The 13,480-nt window shown below is 40.3% G+C and overlaps 1 protein-coding gene across 2 annotated transcripts in view; it reads right to left on the bottom strand.

The window, feature by feature from the left end:
• Positions 1–13,480, bottom strand: part of iqsec1b (IQ motif and Sec7 domain ArfGEF 1b) — a 104,889-nt gene that overhangs the window by 62,882 nt on the left and 28,527 nt on the right. The window lies entirely within an intron of this gene.

Raw genomic sequence — 13,480 nt, 5'->3', positions numbered from 1 at the left:
ACTCTGAAATTTTCTTTTTATTGGACTGCAGAAGTATAATTTTGTATACACCTGTTTAATATATTTATGTCCAACTGTAAGTTCAACATATATTTGCGAATCGACAGCACCCTTCTCTTGAGTGATTCTTTGAGAATTGCCACCAGGAGGAAAGTTTAAAATTGTGCATTGATATGATTTCAGACTAGGCACTAGGGCGAACAAACTCATGGAATTCATTTCATTAACTCGTTGGCTTTAAAATGGACGGTTTGAAAATTGGGCTAAATTGTGAATTTGCGTGGCACGTGGCAGAATGCAGGATGGTTGAGAAAGTTATTTGTCAGTTCCAACTTGGCAAAGGTTTAGAATATCTAACGAGATCATAATTTTAACCCAATAGAGACAAAAAAAACGATTTTTCCATTTTTTCCCGCCCTTTTTGAATGTGTGCCACAATTTTGAAAAGTTCAAAAATGATCAAATTTCAAGAAAACATTAGTGTTTCTGTCTATTTCTTTGGACCAAATGGATTTTATACTTAGCCACAGTCATTAATTTTCACACCACTTTTGACTGTAAAATGTTTAGACTTGTATTTACTGAATATTTTACTGACTTCCAGTTACAATTTTTTACTTCTTTACTTATGTTTAACTTTAAAATGTTATTCTGTTCAGACTTCATAGTTTAGAGTAAAATGTATCATACGAAATGTGCTGTGTGCTCAAATACCAAGCCAAACCACGTCAAAATCAAAATGTGGAAGCCCGCAAGGTAATAAATGTTTTATTATTGGGTGAACTGAGGAAAAAAAACAAAACAAGATGGCCTTGCCATAACAGAAGCAGTAAGGTCACAGTAATGGATATTGCCTTAAGAGCAGGCAGGGTTAATTGTAAAGTATAATTGTCCAGTATCACACAACATACGAGCTCCAAAATGACTTTCGAATTCCTAGTCGCAACATGTACAGATAATGTTGAAAGCTCTGAGTGTAGAAAAGAAAGTTTATTTTGACAGCTGATTATGTATTTATTTACTATCGCAAACATGAGCACGACTACACAACAAAACCAACACTTCCACCATATCCATTGAGGGTCAGTTCAAATCATTCTTTGCAATTCTGTCTTGTGTGCAGTTGATTTTCAATTTGTCTATTTGTCATTGAAGGTGAAAAATGGGAGTGTCGCAGTTAATTTGTTGCAAACAAAAGCAGAGCTGTTAATTCACTCTCAATTAGCGTGCAATCGAAAGAACATAGCAAAGCTGAGCTACATTCATAGGTTAACACAATGGAAAAACAATGCCATTAAAGACATTCTCAAATTGCAGCAAAATACACAGTTCCGCCGCAGAATTGCTACATTTACCCAAAAGCAAGTTTAGCTTTGCTGGCAGTATAGTTTATGCGCATGTCTTTTTTTGAGCGCGAGAGAGCGAGCCAGTGAAATCTAGCATGTCTCATGAACCTGTCCAGCAAGGTAGTGCATTTGGCCACAGTACAATTCTGTAGAGAGGAGGTGCTCACACAAGGCACCGTGAGCTTGGGCAGTTAGCAGCCACCGAGGAGCGGTGAGCTCAGATGCCGTTTCCAATCTACAAAGAGCCACGAGTACATGGTTTAAATGAAACACCTTTCAACACAAAAAGCTCAGGCGCTTCAGCATTCGCCAGCGGGCACACACGTAGAGAATACGGCCACGTATTTCAATTCATCATATCACATTTTCTGCCCTACACACTGGGACATGCAGCTGCGTGACCTTTTTACATCCATGTATCAAATACATTAGCCTCAAATGCAAGGCCCTCACACCCTCCCGCCACATTATGCCTGCCATAATCTCAACGGCCACATGAATAAGATATGGGCCGTCAGGCTGCACATCTGTGAGCGCAGCATCAAATACAGTACATAGAGTCTCACCTACTCCACATAGTGCATGCACTTAACACACAAGGACCGTGAGAGCAGACCCCGAACTACAAATGAATTCCAATCTGATTTCTTCACATCTGTGTTACTGAAGCAGCACTTTACGGTGTGAAAAAAATCCCAATCCCCCTCCCGATGTCCTATCTAGGGGTAGGGTGACCAGATTTTCAAAATGGAAAAAGAGACACCAATTTAGCCGAAAATCAAATCTATATAAACTCTCACTAGGACCTGCAAATGTAACCGCGAGTAATAAGTGTTGTGTTATTACTTTTGCGACTGCTAAATGATTACATTAGCGAATGCTAAATGGATGATGACAATTGAACAGCGCTAAAGAAGTCAGTGCACTCACCATTAAAGATTAAGGAGAACTCTTTTTTTAAATAACTTGATTTGAAAAAACCCTAAATTAAACCACACACAAGAGTGACTTCTTCAGGTCTCACTCTGTGACATTAGAAATGTGCTCGAATATGATCCTGCTAAATTTGTGACGATTCCCAGACTTGGGAGCAGCAAGTAGTTGGAGCTCCGGTATGATGCAAATGCGAAAAAAGTGGAAAACAGAGCTGACGAGATCTGCCGGGACTCTGAACGCAAAGCTGAAAACCGTGACATCCGGTCACTCTGATTTATATCCCTCGAAAAGGCCAAATGTGGACGGAATGAATGTCACGTTGTCACTTAACAATATAAAATTAGTCTTTATGAGTTCACTGCAATAATGGGTTCCATTTTGAAAGGAAATTCATACGTGCATATAAAGCCATAAAGCTCAAAAACGATCTTAGCAGATAAGTGTTTCAGATCATTTTAGTGCGGCTGGTGTTGGATAAATTTTCCCACTCAGTGCGCCGTTTACAGTTCATCGCTCTGTGATTGAGCGGCGAACAGTCCATGATGGAGTCTACCTTTGTCCCAAAGTCACCAAGACTATAGGCAGTGATCCTGAACACATTGCGGAGTGTTATTATGGCTAGAGTGGCAGCCAGACTCCCCTGGATTGCTTTAACACATCTGACTGGCCACCAAAGAGCAAGTTCTGTACAATCTGGACACCGCCAAAGACATCAAGTCTGCTTGTTCTTGTTTGAGGTCAGGCCTCTCCCCAGGATGTTTCTTATCGAGTTGAGACGAGACATGCTGCGGTGTGACAATGGGACCTCTGCTTGGTGTATATGAAGAGGATTCCCGCTGGAATAATCCAACTCACACGCTTGTCTTTCTCCCGGGCTGCTTTGTAGGGGGACTGCCTCGCGCTCGGGAGACTTGAGCCGTAGCTATTGAGTAGTGATTCTCCTACTGGCTGCCAATGCACCCTGGGGGGAGAGATTATCAAGGAGGGGGTGAGAAAGTCTCCAGGCTCACTAAATTTACACGGAAACCTTCGATTTGCAGCTATTTGTCTTTTTACATATGCTATAGACACATATTGATTGACAGGCAGAACAAGTAAGTGCTCTTCCATAAGGTGGCAGATGGTATAATTAACCTGTGTATCTACATGCGTTATTCATCGCACTAAATATGGTCATGGATTTCGGCAGCTTTATGAGCTTTGTAGTCAGTTTAAAAATTCATACTAAATATATGTTGGCATGAATTAAGATTAGATCGTTATTTCAGTGATCAAACTGTTTGTGGGTTATTTTTTGTTTTTGCCTAGAGAAACTCCACAAGGTGGCAGTGCATCACCTCTGCGGTGTAACCGGCTGACGCGCTCAGTCCTTTTGAGAAACATGCGCGCTCAGTTAGTGGAGGCAGTAATGAATACATTTTCTGAACCATTGTGTGCATTAAACATTTTACATTATATGGCTAAATTAATGTATTGCATCATTAATGTATCAATACGTCACTGGTTGGTTTAGAGATATTTGGGACTTTGCCTGTAAAGGCACGCTTAGATGTTATTCATACGCAATTATCCGTGGCATTAAATTGATTCCATATGCTAAATACTAACTCTCAATATCACATAATTATTATAATTCTTGTTACTAGTCTATTATTACCGCTACTACTTTGACTTTTACTGGTGTCAGTAAATATTAACATGAATTCAGCGACTGAATTAACGTGTTATTTACGCCAGCTCGGAAACCTCCTTTGATATGAAGTATAAAAGCTTTTGTTGTCTTTGTAGTTCTTTAAAAAAAATAATAAATCATTTAGAACTCTAAACCTTGATGCAATGAGGACACAGTGCAAAGAAGGATCCAGCTGTTGTTAAGTTGGCCTCAAGCCGGAGAACACGAGCGAAAAGAAATATAAGCCATTCAAAGCAACCCAAACAAAGAGCTGTCTCATAGCTACTGTTGCGTAGATAAAGCACCAAATCTTGGCCCCCTCAGGCCTGCGTTGACTTGATTGCAGAAGATCAGGTTTTTATATGGTAGAAGCCAACAGACACAATTCACACACTCACACACAGCATGCGCTTGCAGTCTTGCCATCGTCATCAAGTAACAGTCAATCAGGGATTATTGTCATATTTCCACTGGTTTCAATGTTCAAAAGATTGGAAACTCCCAGTGGTGAGAAGACAGAAACAATCTGACAAAGGCTCCATGTGTTCTGCCAGTCACAATATTCAACAGACTTTTGAGAAACAACATTCATGCAGGGTTTAAAGGAAGGCATCAAAGGTCTTGTGTCACTCTGTGTGTCATTTGTCATCACTAACAGTTGCAACTTTCATCAGATTTAACAGTGATCACCTCACCTTCCTCCTGTAAGTGAGGTATTTAAGGGAAAATCTAACGTGGATTTACATTTAATTTAATCACTTAACTGACACTCTGGCAATGGAGGGGGCAAATTAGTGCGTTCAAGTGAAACAGCAGCGTGCAATTGGAAACAGATGTGCAGATACACTTTGCGCTAAACACCTTAACATTGGCATATACAAACGTAAAAAGTGAAGCCTTCCAGATTCTCCTCAGAAAATACAAGTATGTCAACGGCACAATACTTTTTAAAATTCCGCTGTACTTCTGCTTGTTTCTGCCAATTAGTGTCTTTATTGAGTCAAGATAACAAAACCTCATATTCATATACAGTACAGAACAACAGTGGAAGTTCAATTGGATACATGACTTGACATGACTGCTTTCCTGTAGCTTAATAGAAATCATGCACTGCAGACATATTGATATACATATACATATTGCAGTTGATTATCCTTATCCTCGCGATGCAGCTCGAGTTCTCTTTGCAATACTATCTGTTGTGCAGCATCCGCCATCTTCCATCAAGTTTATGACTGTGTGTATAGGCTGAAAGATCGCAATTGATAAACGAGTCAAAAGGAATACCTTTCCGTGTTCTCTAACCCGTGCACCCTGCCCTATACCTTGCCATTCTTAATTGAATCGGCCGGAGACATCATAACCGCTATTTGAACACCATTTGTCATATTCTTGCAAGAGAACAGGCATGGATTCGGACATTGATACAGACTGCTCCCTTCTTTAATTGGAAATGTAACCATAACAACCTCAGCTGACTCAAACTGTTGTTAGCTGCAACAGGCACTGGCTGCTAACAGCCAACTGACATCCGCCCACCAGCTCATACCGCTAAAGTAATTATTATATGTAAGAATACGGACGATATAAAAAATGTGCATCTGTGCGTCATAACTCGCCTTATAATGGATCAATCTTCCACGGAGGTGTCGAATTAAGAAACGAAATTAAAATATTTAAGTTGTCGTTTATAGAATTCATAGTTTCAGGGGCACAAGTGAGTTTGAAAAAAATGAAGAAAAAACAAAGCAAAAGGGTTTCTGTTTAAGTGTTAATTTGTGGAATAACTATGAAACAGAATTGAAAAGGTGCAGATCATTCACTCTGTTCTGTTCAACGGGAGTATTAAATACAGTGTTACAATAATATAAAAGTCAGTTTGAAACAAACAATAACTGTCCAAGTATCTATGTTTTTTTTAATTGATTTAACTGATTACTATGTATCATGGGCGTTTGGTAATAATTTTCACTTCCCTGGCACGTTTACATTAATCATTATTATTGCTAATATTATTATCACTATTATAAATTACTGACGGGACAAAAAAATCCCAGGACCTGTATCTTAATCTACGGAAATGGGAATTTTCTAACTAATTTTCCAAGCATCCTAGACTTATAAACAAGTAATATATGCCATAAGTTAAAAAAGAAAGAAAGAAAGAAAGAATCAGTGTAGAAAGGGTTAAATTGTGTAATGTGTTTATAAATTCAGTAAATCCATCAATAGGAATGATAGTGAGACACGGTCTAGGCAACAGCCACATGCAAACTAATTACAGCATTTGTTGCGTGTCAAAGATGCAGGTAAAAATAAAATACTGATACCATATTTTTAAACCTGATTTGATCTTGAATTGGAAGTGAAAACACTACAGTACAGTACATTGCCTGTACAAGCAAGAAATGCATCATCATGATGTCAGTTTACTCTGAATCTGATCCTAAAGACAAACTAGTGCTATTCTCTACAGTTTTTGTAAATCTTGTGACATCGTGAACACTATTTTATTTCAGAGTTGCAATAAATGCTTGACTATATCACTCAAATTTGGCCCCATTCTATTATCTCTATATAATCCCAGTTGTCCCATAATAAATCTATCGCTACAGAGTTACACAGTTCAACCCCAAACACAAGTGGATCAGACCTACTGCAGTGTCTTGTTAAGATCTCGTCAGCACACATGGCCAAATCCCCCCACTTGAGTGGTACCAAAGCAGCAGAAGACCAAGCCATCATATTCCCCGGCTTGTTGTTTTCTTTTACCGGAGAAATGTGCACAAGTCCGTGCACAAGTCCATCACCTTTCAGCTTCTTGAAAAGCAGACCCCCATCACTCTACCCGTGACCTGATCTGAGGCCTGATGCGAAGCTACGGAATTGCAAATGCACCCTATCAGACGGGAAGATAGATTTGAAGCGCTCCAAGGCCTGTTTGCCTGATATTACTGGGGCAGGGAGCTGATGAAAGGATAAGCTTTGCGAGAGTCACACACCATCACTAATCTCTCACTATATCTAGTTTAGCCGGCAAAGTGTCAACGCATAAAAGTGAGCAAAACACAGGTTGAGAGAGAAGGGGATGCGCCGACATGTTTCCGAAGGATCTTGTAACAAGCGAAGGATGTCACACATGATTTTGTGTGGAAACGCAACGCCTGTGCTCTGCTGCCAGACATCTACGTGCCTTACATTACTGCTGGAGGGAGGGAGAAATTCACAAAAGGTACACTTGAGCAACTGTGATAGAAAACAAACGTCAACTACACCCTTGGCAAGGACAAGCACTTTTTGAAAGCAAACGAAAGGTTAGGAATGTCCAAATCTTGACCACGTTATACATCGAAGTTCTGAAAGATATGCAATGAAACTCTGGTTTTACGTGTGTTCATTTTACACACGCACACACAAATAAATAAATTCCAAACACAGACCCACAGACAGTCCTTCACTGACTGACATGCATGACACCAGTTTGAACTCTAAAGTTTTCCCCTCTTTGCTTGAAGTGTTCCCTGAACACTCCCCCCGGCCCGACCTCCACACACAAATACACACTCCACAAGTTACACACACTTCTCGTTGCCGGGGTGTGTAGACTTTTTATATCCACTGTGCGGACTTACCAGTAAGTTTTCAATTGTCTATTATACAACATTACATGAAATGTCTGTTTCGTATAAAGAAAAATACCAGTATTACTATTTATGATACACTATTACAGCCTTACATTATGGGCAGCACAGACTTCCTGGTGGATGTATCACTTCCCAGTTCCGTTTAATGGATTACTCCTGATTCCAAAGGCTCTTCTGTTTCTGTGGATGTTAAACAACTTCTCATGTTGATTTCATGATGTAATTTGCAATTTTGCCCATATATGTCAGAACCGTGAAAAAACAAACATCAAGCATTGACCTGCCGAATGGTATATAGGTGATCCACAAAACTTACATTAGTGCCCTTTAACAATCAAGATCGTTTTAGTTGAGCTATGTAATGCAAACATAGTAAATGCGGGCCTCGCTCCTTTATGTCGTGGAATCATGAGCCTTCAAACCGTTAATGTGCACAAGCATTCTGAATGCAAAACAATGGAGGCACAGGAAGAGCAGACCGGAAATACACACATCCCCGCCTTTGTCTCTTGGCCAAAGGCTCAGCGGCAGAACTAAGCATAGGAAAGGCCGCAGCAAGAGTCACATTCTTCTGTTTTACAAAGCCACAGCTACTCCTTATGAGCCGCACGACCACTTCTCTTCTGCAATCAAAACGGTGTGTTCCAGCAGGCTCTGTAATTAACTCGGAAAGAATGATGAAACAGAAGCCGCAAAGACAACTGAAAGCTGTTAACGACACTCACAACACATTATGCCCGTGAATCCTCTGTTTTACTGGTCTGTTTAAACATTTGGAAGTTCCTGTCTGAAGGGATCAAAACATTAAAAACAGCAGTAAATAAAAAGGAAGCATTAAGGTCCCCTATCCATTCATCCATCCATTTTCTGGAGCCACTTATTTTCACAAGGGTCGCAGGCTTGTTTATGATTATCCCAGCTGGCTTCAGGCAGTAGGCGGGGGACGACACCCCAAACTGGTTTGCCAGCCAATCGCAGGGCACACAGAGACAAACAACCAGTAACGCACCCAATCACTCCTAATTTAGTATGTCCAATATACCTGCCATGCACGTTTTCGGGGGAAGTCCGAATGCTCGGGGAGAACCAACGCGAGCTCAGGGAGAACATGCAAAGTTCACACAGGAAGGCCAGAGCGAGCTGCAATTGACCTCTCTTTTCACTTGACCGCTGAGCTTATCAAGGTTAATTGCTGGAATGACATGCTTTATCAAAGGGGGTTAGGACCATCAATTGTGGTGTGGATAAATGTGAAGGGAATCATATATTATGTTGTTATCATGACGTGTTTATTTCTTGTCTAGAATAGCATGCATTGCTATCTGTCTATGCATCCCTAGTTCATCTCGCATCAGACCTTAGGTAAAGCTGTTGAAGAAGGAACGTGTGAACTGAAATCTTGGCTCGGCTGTTGGCGGCGCCCGGCTGGCTCTTTTCAATAAGTCTCGTATTGTGTAATGCTTTGCTGAATGAATAAAAAGCAGGCGGAGACAGCTGGCGAACATAAGAGTGTGAGCCGAGTCCTCCCTTGCCAGCAAAGAAAAGTCAATCTCGGTTGGTCAGAGTTACTATTTTGCTGTTTAGCATTTGAGCTTGTCGCAGTCTTCTTTGTAGATTTCTCTGACAACACATCAGGTTTAATACACAGCCAATAGCACTATTGGAGACCATTACAGTTCATATCATGGTCAACTGTTAAAATTCATGATCAAGCAAGAACCAATCGCCAAACTTAAGAATGAGTGCCCCGTCGTTATTTTAAGAAATCGAACGAGGTGTGTCCAAACCTTTGGCGTTAACTGTAAATTGTTGAGCATTTGCAAATTCTTGTATAGTATTTCATTTTAATGTCCTAAATTCATCACAATTGGGGTTTGTGCATATCATTTCTGCCTTTTTGTCTCCTAAAGTCAGATGCAGAGAGCATACTTAGGGGTCTGCTCGATGCAATCAATAGGCTCTGTGGTCTTATTAGATGTCCTGGAGATAATCAAAGGATCTTATGCAGTCATTCTCCATAATGAGTACCATTAATGTAAATTATTCCATTGAAAATTCAGCTCTTTATTTCAATAAAATCACAAATCCTGCAGCTTCATGACCTTTTGGCACCACTTACACAGGGACTTTCAGAGGTAAACGTAAACGCTCACAGAGGAATGCGTGTATACCTTTATTTATATATATATATATATATATATATATATATATATATATATATATATATATGTATTTTTTTTTCATCCTTGTCAAACCTACAAGACGTAGGTATTAATATGTGTCAGGCAGAATCCTTGTATAAGCATTGGGAAAGTACAGAAGTGGTTTTAAAACCCTTAAATAGGCCAAAAATGTGTTAGAAATAACAATACTAATAATAAATAATGCCCTCAGTGTGAACTGACCCACAGTATAAATTGATTTTTAAAACGTGAAATTCATCAAAATGTTAAGTATGAGGTGTTGGCCCAATTCCAGCAATATGCTTCTTTTTTCAAGATTTGCAAACAGTCAAAAAATAACAATTTTCCGTACATAAATAATAAACATCTGATGAGAAGACGGAAATTCTTTTTTAAAGATGACAACGATCCCAAAACGCTTGTGAGCTGCCCGAACAACTGTAAAGTGTTTCATTCCACCAAGGAGGCTAAGAGCATAAGCCAATTAGAGAACATACTTACAGCAACAAAGTTCAAATGTGTTCACCCTTCCTCAAAATTAATAACCTACTTTTTTTTTTTTAGAGGGAAATCAGGCGAAATATTTGTGCACGTTTAAATGATCATTTTCATGAGCTTCACAAAATTACATTTTTACAAGTTTCAAATATAGTGTATTTAAATAAATACATAAATGTAATCTATTTATCAGAGTATCAGTATGGAAATAATCCTTCAAATAAACTGTAGCCACTCTCTACTCTACACTGGCACTGTGCCTTTACTGGATTAGCAGGTAATTGTTTTTGACGTTAATCTTGCAGTGCTTTCAGCTCTACCGGTGCTGGGTCAACACAATAACCTCAGCTAATAACGTTACGCCTGCGCTGACTACAGCAGGTCACATGCATTTTTCCTTGTACAAAAAAAAAGTACCGGGATTGAGGATTTGTCTTTTTACTTTGAAAAGTGGTAGTCAAATGCTAAGAATTATTTCCGCCGTAGGGTTGGTGCAGATTTTGTCAAGCTTACGGATTGCTTCATGCTCGTGGCGGCAGAAGGAGGATCAATCTGGGTTTTGTGTAACATTTTTGTTTTAGTTCTCCAGGTAAGTGCAGAAACGATGGATTGCATTTTTGTTTAAGAAAGTTTCCAAGTTATCACTGGTATAACATCAGCAGGATCAATGGGTTCAGAAATTCCATTGGCAAACTTCCTTCTGCTCCAATCATCACACTAGGCCGAAGAAAACCAGTCGACGCCGCGAGGCTGCTTCTGTGCTCGTGCAGTCAATTGCTCATTAAATACAACTATTGGGATACAAAAAAGGTGGAATATAGACAGGAAAAAAAATACGATACGTCGTGGGGGCGGACAAGAAAAGAGATTTAAGTCAGCCGTGCGGCAAATGTTTGACTAGTTCCGAGTTGCGGATGCACATGTGATATGTGCTCCCTTGAGGATGCATCAACTCCGAACAGCACTCTGTGTTGCAGCATCGGCTTCCACTACATTCTGTCACTTTCCTAGCAAGTCTGTCCGAGTTGAGAAAACAACAAGAGCCTGTTTCATATCATCGTTGTTCACACCTATCCTACATACATTTTTCGTCGACGTGAAAAATGCAATCCCAGGAAGACGCCGAATATGGTCTTCAACATTTTACCATATTTCAGGCACGTTTTAGTACAACGCATATTACTGCAACCGAAGTAGGTGTGAAGGGAATCATATATTAGGTTGTTATCATTATGTTTTTAGTTCATTGTTACCCATTTATGCAATCCTAGTTCATCTTGACCCTGTCCTTAGATAGAACTGTTGACGCACGAAAGTGTGAGCCGGGACCTTGGCCCAGCTGCCGGTGGCGCCCGGCTGGCTCTTTTGTTGTGTCTTGTAATCTGCTATGCTTCTACTCAATAAAAGCCAGGGGGGGACGGCTGGGCAGTGGAAAAACTAGCGTTGGAAGACCCACGAGTTACATTTGCCCAAGCTTTTTCCCTATGCCGGCATAGAAAAGTCAATCTTGGCTGGTCTGAGTTACTCTTTTTGCTGTTTAAGCAGCTAGGCTTGTCCTAGTCTTCTTTTCTGAGATTTCTCTGACAGTAGGCGTGCTTATCTCGGCACTGGTCATAAAATGAAGATTTTTTGTGAACTGATTATGGACGGAAATTTAATGTGTTGGGTCTTATTCACTTTTTTAATGCTTCACAAAATCATCTTGCCAGCCAAATCGAACATCCTCGTGAAAAGAAATGTGTGTTATATCAAGGAAGCCAAACACATTTCAAATATTACTGTATTTTGTTTTTTTGAAGGGAAAGTTTAGGCCTTGTCTATATGTACTCAAATCACCATTATTCTACCCTCTTTGTGAGTTTTTTTTTTTTTTTTTTTTTTTTAAATGTCCCTGCATACAATTTAGTTTGAAAAAAATGCCTCCACACACAAACACTTAAGTTTGTCTGAATTCATTTGTAAGCGTGCCAAGCCACTAGGCCAGGGGTGGGCAATTCCAGGCCTCGGGGGCCGGTGTCCTGCATGTTTTCCTGTTTTCTCTATCAAACACACCTGATTCAAATGATTAGGATTATTCTCAAGCTCCAGCAGAGCTTGTTGATGAGCTAATGGTTTAAATCAGGAGTGTTTGGGAGAGAAAACTGGAAAACATGCAGGACACCGGCCCTCGAGGGCTGGAGTTGCCCACCCCTGCACTAGGCGTTAGTAGAGGGTTTGTTTTTTTTTTTACAACTTTTGAAAAATAAAAATGCCACTTTTAACAACTAGTCTCACATTTTGAAATAAACAAAAGAAAAGCCGATGACACAAAGCAGTGCGTAAAAAGATAAGAAGAAGGCTGGCAGTGAATTAAGCAGTCGCACATTATACTTCCGCACTATAACCACAATCTCGTCCGACGACTCAGAACAGGTGAGCAGTACACACTCTGTAAACAAAGTCGAGAGCTGCTTGCTTTACGTATGTGACTGAGTGAAGAATAGAGAGCGATGACGTAAAACGCCATTCATGATGTGGATCCGGAGGATTCGGCAACTCCACAATCATTCCTAGTTCTTCTTTTGTGTCAGTGTCTCGTTAGTTTGATCGTGTCACATATGCTCGTCAACCCGATCCCTTGTGTCAACCGATCAGCTCCGCGCACCACTTGTCTTTTTTTCCCTTGTATTTAATTCCCTGCAGTTTTTTGTGTTTGTTCGGTCACTGCCGTCCGTCATCACCCCCCCCCCCCCCCCCCATGCATGCTTTGTTTTGATTCTAAAACCTTTTTTTGTGCATTTATAGCTTCCATTACTATATCCTCACATGGTGGGGTGAAAATATGAGTGCCAGCAGCACAGAAATAAAAACAAATCAAATTCAATGACAATATACTCAAGCATCATAAACCAGTGGCATGCTGGTCCAGCAATAGGAGCTTATCAAATAGAAAGTAGACCTATGAGTGAGTTATGTGCCAGAAATAGCAGCCCTTATTGCTGCCGTCTTACCAAAAACAAACCTCTCATGATGTTGCACGTCAGAAACTTTGAACGCTGCTGTTTAAAAATAGAACAAGCTACTATTATACCCTGAGATTTATTTGTGGGCTGCGCACGAGCCAAAAGTGGGTTATGGATTAGCGGCTGGCTGTTTGATGACGAAGCACGCAGCCTTGGGAGGTGTCTTTGAAAACCCATCTCCAGCCTTTTGAAGACCCCC

The sequence above is a fragment of the Hippichthys cyanospilos genome, chromosome 2, assembly GCF_059441005.1.
Source record: "Hippichthys cyanospilos isolate Australia breed blue-spotted pipefish chromosome 2, RoL_Hcya_1.0, whole genome shotgun sequence".
In the NCBI taxonomy this organism is placed as follows: Eukaryota; Metazoa; Chordata; class Actinopteri; order Syngnathiformes; family Syngnathidae; genus Hippichthys; species Hippichthys cyanospilos.
The sequence above is the reverse complement of the archived record's forward strand: the minus strand, read 5'-3'. Positions and strand labels throughout refer to the sequence as shown.